General features: G+C 38.7%; 1 long non-coding RNA gene across 1 annotated transcript; it reads right to left on the minus strand.

Annotated features, from left to right (window-relative positions):
* Nucleotides 1-253: 253 nt before the first annotated feature.
* On the minus strand, nucleotides 254-6527 carry LOC134484424 (uncharacterized). The gene is made up of 4 exons (XR_010061881.1): nucleotides 5672-6527; nucleotides 4640-4816; nucleotides 1844-2053; nucleotides 254-1053 (listed from the first exon to the last, which is right to left on the minus strand). It is a non-coding gene; the product is annotated as an uncharacterized LOC134484424 (long non-coding RNA).
* Nucleotides 6528-9311: the final 2784 nt, after the last annotated feature.

A 9311-nucleotide genomic window follows, 5' to 3' on the forward strand; every position in this document is an offset into this window, starting at 1 on the left:
AATGTCTGAATGGAAAATCACTTCCCTTTCCTACCTAGGTTACATCATTTACTTAGCTCAAATGTTTACACTCCTAAGGAGATAAACATTCCAAAAATTCATCCTCTCATATTCATGCATGAATAGTGAAGACTCAATTTTCAAACACAACCCACAAATGGTCCTCCCCACCTTAGGTAGCACACTCACAATGACAAAGAAGAAAATAAACTGAGATCCTAATTCAGAATACTTGTCTGTGATGCATTGATTCGACACATTTAATCCATCCTGGGGACATATTCTGTAGCTAAATGTCCAATTTCTCCAAATTCTTCATCTATTCCTCCTGCTTAGTAATATTGGAGGGTTGGGATGATGTCTTCCCAGTAGGCCAGGCACATAGATAAACACAATTAAGCAAAGACTTGGGGAAGATCCAAAGACTAAAACAGTTCGGATAGGGGAGTGAAGAATACAGAAAACACATAAATTCTGATAAAAAACTTCCCTCAGAGACTCAAAAATTACTTATTTTAGCCATGAGGCTGGTTGTGATGTGATCAGTGTACACAGATCTGGCTAAAGGTGCATTGATTAACACAGGTGTAATTTGAGTCATCAAAACAAACACTCAGAGAAAGCATGATGGGTCAATCTTGGAATGAGCAATTAAGAAGCCAAACTGAAGTATAGAGAGGTATCATGTGGAAGAAAGAGACAGACAAAGACAGACAGACAGACAGATACAAACACACACACACACAAACACACACACACACACACACACTCACACACACACACATACAAAACAAAGCAGCAGACATAGGGAATACAATGTTGTAGATCATTGGTAAGGAGCTTCTGCCAGGGAAGAAAAATCAAATTCTTCGTTTGGGTGCCACATGTGACAACTTCTATACTCCTGAAAGGCAGGCACTACTACATTTAAGTACAACATCCACTAGGAAAATACAGACAGGGAAGTGTAAAATAAGGGAAGAGACTAGGAATTATTAAATGATGCATGTTTATTAAAGCCCCATGTTACCTTTCTCCTGATGCTGGCAGCCCCTGTAAAGAGAAGCCAGTCCATGGTCATCCTGGCATGCATTTCTTTGATCTCTGAAAATTTTCCTTCCATACATGGTCCTTGGACCCTAGGCTTGTTGGTAGTTTATGAATATTCTACATCTTCTCAGTTGTTATATTCTAGTCTAGTAGATCAGGACATCAATTCTATTTTTAATTGTGGTTCTCTAGCAGACAGCAAGTTCAGATCACATTTGGGTTTATGAGAGAAGCAAGTGCATAAACTGACATGAAATATGTTATCATTAGTAAATATTGTTGTAGGAAAGCTGAAAAATAGGTGAGAGAGGAAGACGGACAGAGAAAAGAGATGAGACAGAGAAATATAGAAAGACACATACAGAGAGCGAGAGTGAAAGAATACTATACCTTGTGTATATGAAGTCAGAAAATAATTTGTGAATCTAGAAGACAAGGTATAAATGACTATCTGTAAATCCCTGTAACTAAGAAAGAATCCTGGAGTCTGTTGTTCTATTCAGATTTCATACAGATTGGCATATGCCAATGGGATACACTAAACTTCCATTAGCAAATACTTAGACTGGATAATGCAGTTATGGTGGTCCAGAAAAAAAGCACAGATTTGTCCCCTCTGTCTGCCTCTCATTACTCTGATCTCACATGTCACAGGAGGCTGAATGGTCTTCCACATACCCTGAGATGCAGCTCACAAGGGACAAAATCTATCTTCAACGGTGCTTCATCTGAGCCTACCCTTGGATTGTGGATGGTACTCAAGAAGCTAACTGACAGGTTACACTTTGCCTACCTGGGTGTCAAAGTTCAGACATGAGACTCCACTCTGTGATTCTCAAAACTTCCATGTTTCCATTGGATGGGCAGTGTCACAAATGGCCTGATACTGTCTTGTCAAACCTCTCATATGCTTCATGTGACCAAGTTGATAGCCTCTATCAGCTAATTCACAGATCAACAGGATGCAACTGTGCTTCAGAGCCTTCATGTCTGGCCACAGAAGCTGAGAGAAAAATGTCACAGTTAACAGTGATAATGTAGCCATGTCAGGGCTTTTCCTCCAAGTTTCACTTTCAAGTGTATTATTTTATTGTAGATTATGCTACTCTATCTAGAAGGTCATGTTGTGGGAGAACATTTGGATGCTTCCCCATCCACAGTTCATAGATTTCTTACATAGACTCCTTTCAGTGACAAGGTTTCTGTAAACTTGTATACAAACTAACCATGTAAGCACACAAGCATTAATTACTAAGGCTCAATTATCTCCTCAGAATGATGTCCATTAAAAGGCTATCTAAAATAACTTTGTTTCATTTAAATATTAGGTACTGGACTTTACCCAAGCACAAGTTTCTCCATTTTGAATTTAGCTGTTGCCAAAATAGTTTCTTAGGTTTTTCAACTTGAAGCATTGTTGAACCTCTGATTGTCCCTACAGAGTTATGTCCTTCAATCATGAGAACTGAGCAACTGTGTCCATAAAATCAAATTGATTCACTAGACATCTCTAAAATGCTTGTTTAAAGTCAGATTCAGTTGTTTTTTTTTTAAGTCATCCTTCTTAAACATTGAAATGTAACCATTACTCATATACAGAATGCTTTCTCAAGAAAGGAAGAGGAATTCTAAATTTTTCATTGACTTTGGGTGTAACTTACTTGTGGAGCACGCAGCTGATATCTTGGATAAATCCAGCGTGCCACACACAGAACAAAGCGAGTCAATTATTTGTAGTTTGTGTGTGTGTGTGTGTGTGTGTTTGTGTGTGTGTGTTTGTGTGTGTGTGTGTGTGTGTGTGTGTGTGTGTAGGTCACTCCACATTAACTCGTGCTACATGTTTGAGAAGTACACTTGTTCAAAGATAGCATGAACTTCTTTCTTTTGTATGCCTCTTTAACATATCTAATCACTTCAAATTATACCAGTTACTGATATCTCTGGGGTACAGATTAAATTCATAATATCCACCATTAATCTCTCCTTAGGGACTCAGAGCTGAATGATAAATATTTTTTGGAGTATTTAGATTCGAATTTTGCCCGAAAATCATCAAGATTTATTGTTCTGTAAATGCTAATCCAGCTGGTATTTTGGACATTTGAGATTCATGTCCAGACTTCATCAGCTAAATGCACTCCCTTTACTGTTGGCAAGTTCAGGATATGCTTCCTGAATGTCATGTTTGCTGTGACTACCTAGTTATACTGTCATGTGATACACAAGTGAGTTCTAATATAGTTTTCCTAATACTCAATGCTTCTGATCAGAATATGTGAATTGGGGAATCAATCCCTCTGTGCTAAATATAGGTTGTGAAAAGCCTCTGGATAAATTTTGGATAGCATCTTGAATATATGCATGTGCTTTTTAGGTGGTTTTTAATTATGTATTAACAGTCCACATACAATAACATCAGATTATTGTAAGTTTCAACGTTAAGTGATTTCTTGTCCCTCCTGGCTGAGAATTGTGTGGGGATACTTAGATCAATCTGTATAGCCATAAGGAATTCTTCTTGATATATTATCATCTAGTGATGGTGTAATATCTATAACCCATGATACACAGCCATTGATACACAGTCCTTGACCTGTGTAAAAGAAAAATATTTACAGAAGTCTGATCCTGTAATGTTTTGGCTACTACATGATTCCCTTAGCTACAATATGTCTATGCATGCTTATTCAGGCCCAAGTGATCATGGGGAGACAAACCTGGCTAAAAATGTCAACTACAACTCAGATGTCTTCTACATATACAGTCTCAGGTACAGTCACTGCAGTTCAGGTGTGAAACTGCAGAATACTCAGCCATTTTCCAAATTAAAAAAAAAAACAAATTGCTGAGACAAGGATTGAGGGAATGCTTTCATCTATGTAGAACATTAATTTCAGCCTCACGTACAAATGTGTGATGTGAAGAAGATTCAACACTGTACTGCAGAAGGAATACTATACTTTTGGATATGGTCTCTCTAAACTAGTGTATGATATCAATACAGTCTTCTGTGACAGATTTTCAAACACATCTGTACATCTGAGGAATCCAACAGAGTATCTGTGGCTCAAGCAAATACACTTCATGTCATTTGTGACCCTCACTGGGACCACTTAGTATTAGGTGACAGAGTTCTGACTCATTTTTAAGTCTTTTTTTGTATCTCATGATAATTTTTGATGCTTTCTTTCCATCATTGTATAGTTAGTCAAAAGGCCTGTGTATCTGATATCAGCTTAATTATCAGATGTTGGTTGCAATTTTCCCTCCTGCTAAATTTACAGCTACACAGAAGTGTTTCTTATTAGAAGGTCTTGATTTCTACAATGTAGCATTTTGTTGTCCATTGTTTTCTCTAGCACCCTCAGTTCCCTCAAGGGTCCTATCAGTGAAGAAATGCATTGAGAATGAGAATGTTTGTGGGACCAAGGTAGACAAAATGAATCAAAGTTTCCTTGAATGTGATAAGAACTTAGTGGACAAGGGATATATTCATCTTAGTCAATGAAATTCTCCCCCTATGTACCCAATGGACAAACATTTACCCACATGTATTGGCTTGTTAGACATGCCTGCTTAGCCTGCTTACCAAGTTACCAGGCTGTGAAGAGTAGACTTTGTTCTCAGCAAGGGATTAGGTGGTGGATCAATCCTTGTTCACTGTTTCCAACTCCTCCAAGGTAAGCAAATTCCTCCAAAAGCAGATCCACTTTGCGTAGTCTACCAGATTTCAAGTATCAAGCTATGAGCCCAGTCAACAGAAAATCTACATAGTTCAGAAAAAATAAAATTTTTCTTCATTTAGTGCTGGGGTCAAGGGGCAGCTATAATTGTGTCTTTCTTTTTTGTAGGTTCTTCTTGAGACAGGGTAGTGGGAAGAGCATTGGAGGAGGGTAAGTCTTGATCTGTTTATAGTTGCAGAATAATAATAATAATAATAATAATAATAATAATAATAATAATAATAAAATGTAGTTTATGCTGGTTAGGTTATTCAGCATTTAAGAACAGTGACTGTTTTTCAAAGGTCCTGAGTTCAATTCCCATTAAACACATCATGGCATGCAACCGTCTAAGGTGGCATCTGATGCCCTCTTCTGGTGAGTCTGACCGCTACAGTATATTTACAAAAATTAAATAATTTAAATCTCTTAAATAAATGAATAAACAAATAAATAAATAAATAAATAAATAAATAAATAAATAAATAAAAGTTCACTTATATAAGTCTCAGTTACTGTGCTACTGTAGCTGCCCAGCTTTCCCTGTTCCTCTGAGGACAGAAAATGCATTCTCTAGCTATTCAAATCCTGGAAGAGAGATCACTAATTACTTGCTGAAACCCAGGAATGTTATTCAAACTATAGCTTCTGTTGTTCTGATAAATGAAATAGCTTCCCGTCACACTCCTATCCTGACTTCATTTCTTCCACTGAGAGTCACATAAGAAATTTAGTTTGTGCATGAGGAGGTTGGAGTTCCAGTTTCTTTGTATGTGAGAAAACTGGGGTTAACACAGAGAGGTCAAGACTGTCAAAAAAGAAGTGGGCGTAATGGCTATCATTTACTCAAATCCTGTTGGTTCAATGAGTCAGTATCTCTGAGAGTTTACCCAACTCACAGGTCTTCTTCTGGAGCTCAATAGTCAGGTTTCTCCAACTTCTTAATCTGCTCTGCTTGCTCATTGATGATAGGAGGTTGGGATGTTGCCTTTCTAGCAGACCCTGTAGTAAAACACAAGGGAACCACAAGAACAGCAGCCCAGTCATAGGATAAAACATGCTGTGTCCCCAAAAAGAAGCATGAGGAAAGGGGAAATCTACAGATACTTTGAAGCACTGAAAGGTGAGGAAAGCTCTCTTCAAGATCTATTAGCTACTCTCCTGCTCCCAGCCATGATTGTTAGATATATACAGGTAAACCCTGGACTCCATAGTGCTTTGGATCACCAAGCCCTAATCATGTATGTTCAAAACAAATGATTCTGATATCTTTAAACATATCCAGGGGAGTATCACACTCTCTGTTCTTGTCATAACATGTCAATGACATGTACAGGAGGCCTCTGAAGATTAAGTCCAATACTCTTCCCTGAGAGTCAAAGTTTTTATCCCTGTGGCTCCTATTGGCTTTCTTTCTCACTGAGAGTGAAACTTAGGAACTCATAACAGACCCACTGCATGGTTGTCAATTGCTGGCTGTCTGCCAAACATTCATCAGATATTCTTGACTCTGGGTCGCTTCTTTAAGAATCCAGAGGTTTCAGATCATTAGTCCTAATCCTAGAAGGCGTGACCCAAGCCCAACTTCTCCAGGAAGCTCCTGAGCACCAGTCCAGAGTTTACTCTCTCTGGTTTACACCTGATCGTTTAATTTTTTCACTTTTATAACAAGAAAAATGTCCTAATTTCGTCTTCTTCTCTCTCTTGTGCTCAATGCTCTCTGTTTTCTTTGTAAATAGCTTGATCATCCTGAAAAACATGTCTCTGGGTAAACCAATAAATACTAACTAAATGCAAGAGGGCAGCTTCTGTTTCCATAACATTAGTGACATCACAGAGAATACCATGGTAATTCCAGCATACAATAATGTATCCAGAGGAGGGTTCCCTTCAAGAGCACATAACAACCCATTAACTATATCTTCTTCAAATCAAAAAGCCAAGCTGCCCTTTCCAGGAGCTTCATCTAAGACACAAGGGAAGACTTTTAATCAGTCTCCCTTCTAAAGACAGAGATGTCACTGATTTATTGAATTCTTTCCTACCTTCATGTGTGGATATTAAATACTCAATTTTCACACAAAGCCCCGAAATGGTTCTTTCCCACCTTAGGTAGCACACTCAAAATGATAAGGAAGAAAGGAAGTTGAAAACTTAGGTCAGGATGACTGTCAATGAAGCCATGATTCCACACAGTTAATCCCTCTAAGGGTACATCTTCTGTAACTAAATGATCAGTTTCTCCAATTTCCTCATCCATTGCTCCTAATAAGTAATTATGGAGGGTTGGGATGATGCCTTCATAGTAGACCAGATAAATAGATAAACACAAGTAAGCAAAGACATGGGGAAGATCCAGAGTAGTACAGTTTGGGTGGGGGAATGAAATGTAAGGGAAAATTACATAAATTCAGATAAAAACTTTGCTCAGAGCCTTAAAAATAAAATATTTTAGCAATGTGGCTATTTGTGATGTGACCCGCTGTTCACAGGTATGGCTACAGATGCATTGGTTAATGCAGGTGCAATTTGAGAGAGCAAAAGCAAACACTCACAGAACACATGATGGTTCAACCTTGGAATGAACAAGTAAGAAGTCAAACTGAACTATGGAGAGGTATCATGTGTAAGAAACAGACAGAAAGAGACAAAGTCAGGCAGGCATGCACACAGGCAGACAGACAGACAGACAGACAGACACACACACACACACACACACACACACACACACATACACACACACACAAACAAAACATCAGTCTTGGGGAAAAAGATGTTGTAGATCACTGATAAGGATGTTCAACCAGGGAAGAAAATTCAAATTCTTTTGTTGGGTGCCACATGTGACAACTTCTATATGCTTGAAAGGGTGTCACTACTACATTTATGTACAACATCCATTAGGAACATCCTGACAGGGAAGGGTAAAGTAAGGGAAGAGACTAGGTATTCTTAAAATATACAAGTTTATTAAAGCCCCATGTTACCTTTCTCCTCATGCTGGCAGTCCCAGCAAAGAGAAGCCAGCCCATGGGCAGCCTGGCATGCATTTCTTGGATCTCTGTAAATTTTCCTTCCATACATGCTCCTTGGGCCCTAGGACTCTGGGAAGTTGTTGAATATTTTGCATCTTCCCATCTGTTTAAGTTATAGTCCAGTAAGTTGGATATCAACTGTGTTTGTACTTGTACTTCTCCAGAGGACACCAAGTTCAGATGACAATGTGGTTTATGAGAGAAGCAAGTGCATAAACTGGCATGAAGTATGTTATCATTAGTAAAGACTGTTGTAGGAAGGAGGAAAAATAGGACAGAGATGCAGACAGAGAGAGAGAGATGAGACAGAGAGACAGAGAAAGACACATACAGAGGGAGAGAATGAAAGAATATGCCTTGTCAATATGAAGCCATAAAAGAATTTGTGACTCTAGAAGACAAATTATGAAGGACTGCCTGTAAATTCTAGTAACTAAGAACGAAGCCTGGGATCAGTTATGATATTGAGACTTCATACAGATTGGCCTATACCAATGTGAGACACAAGACTTCCATGAGCAAATCCTTAGCCAGGAAAATGCAGTTATGGTGGCCCAGAAAAACAAACACTGATTTGTCCCCTCTGTCTGCCTCTCATTACTCTGATCTCTCTTGTCCCAAGAGGCTGAATGGTCTTCCACATACCCTGAGATGCAGCTCACAATGAATAGCATCTATCTTCAATGGTGCTTCATTTGATCATACCCTTGGATTTTGGATGGTACTCAGGACTGAACTAACAGGTTACACTTTGCCTATCTGGGTGTCAAAGTTCAGACATGAGACTCACACTCTGTCATTTCCAACAATTCCATGTATCCAGTGGAATGGCAATGTCACAATGGCCTGCTACTGTCTTCTCACTCCTTTCACATTCTTCATGTGACCGAGTTGACAGGCACCTTGAGTTTATTCTCAGATCCTCAGGAGGCATATTGGCCTCAGAGCCCTCATGTCTGGCCACACAACAAAGAGTAAAATATCACAGTTCACAATGATAATGCAGACATTCTAAGGTATTTCCTCCAAGTTTTACTTTCAAGTTTATTCTCTTATTTTTGATTATACTACTCTTTCTAGAAAGTCATGATGTGGGAGAGCATTTGGTTTCTGCCCCATCCGCAATTTACAGTTTTCTTACATAGACTTTTTTCAGTGACACACACACACACACACACACACACACACACACATATATACCCATACACACAAATACACAGAATGTAATAATAGAGATGTGAATGTTGAAGAAATTTAGGACAGTCAATTTATAATATAAGATGTGGAGGGTTGCACTAAAATCTAAGCCCATAGGATGAAGGATGGGGAACAATTGTGAGTGGTGCTTTCCCCCCATTTGGACATATGAACAATGAAGTATGAGACAGTAGATCTGCGTGGTCAAAGCCAAAGACCAGAAACATACACTGTCAATTGAATGTGAATAGCTCATCTCTCTGATCTCTAGTGGAAGAGTTCATTTCTTTCACACACCTCTCCTGAA

Source organism: Rattus norvegicus, chromosome Y (genome assembly GCF_036323735.1).
Source record: "Rattus norvegicus strain BN/NHsdMcwi chromosome Y, GRCr8, whole genome shotgun sequence".
In the NCBI taxonomy this organism is placed as follows: Eukaryota; Metazoa; Chordata; class Mammalia; order Rodentia; family Muridae; genus Rattus; species Rattus norvegicus.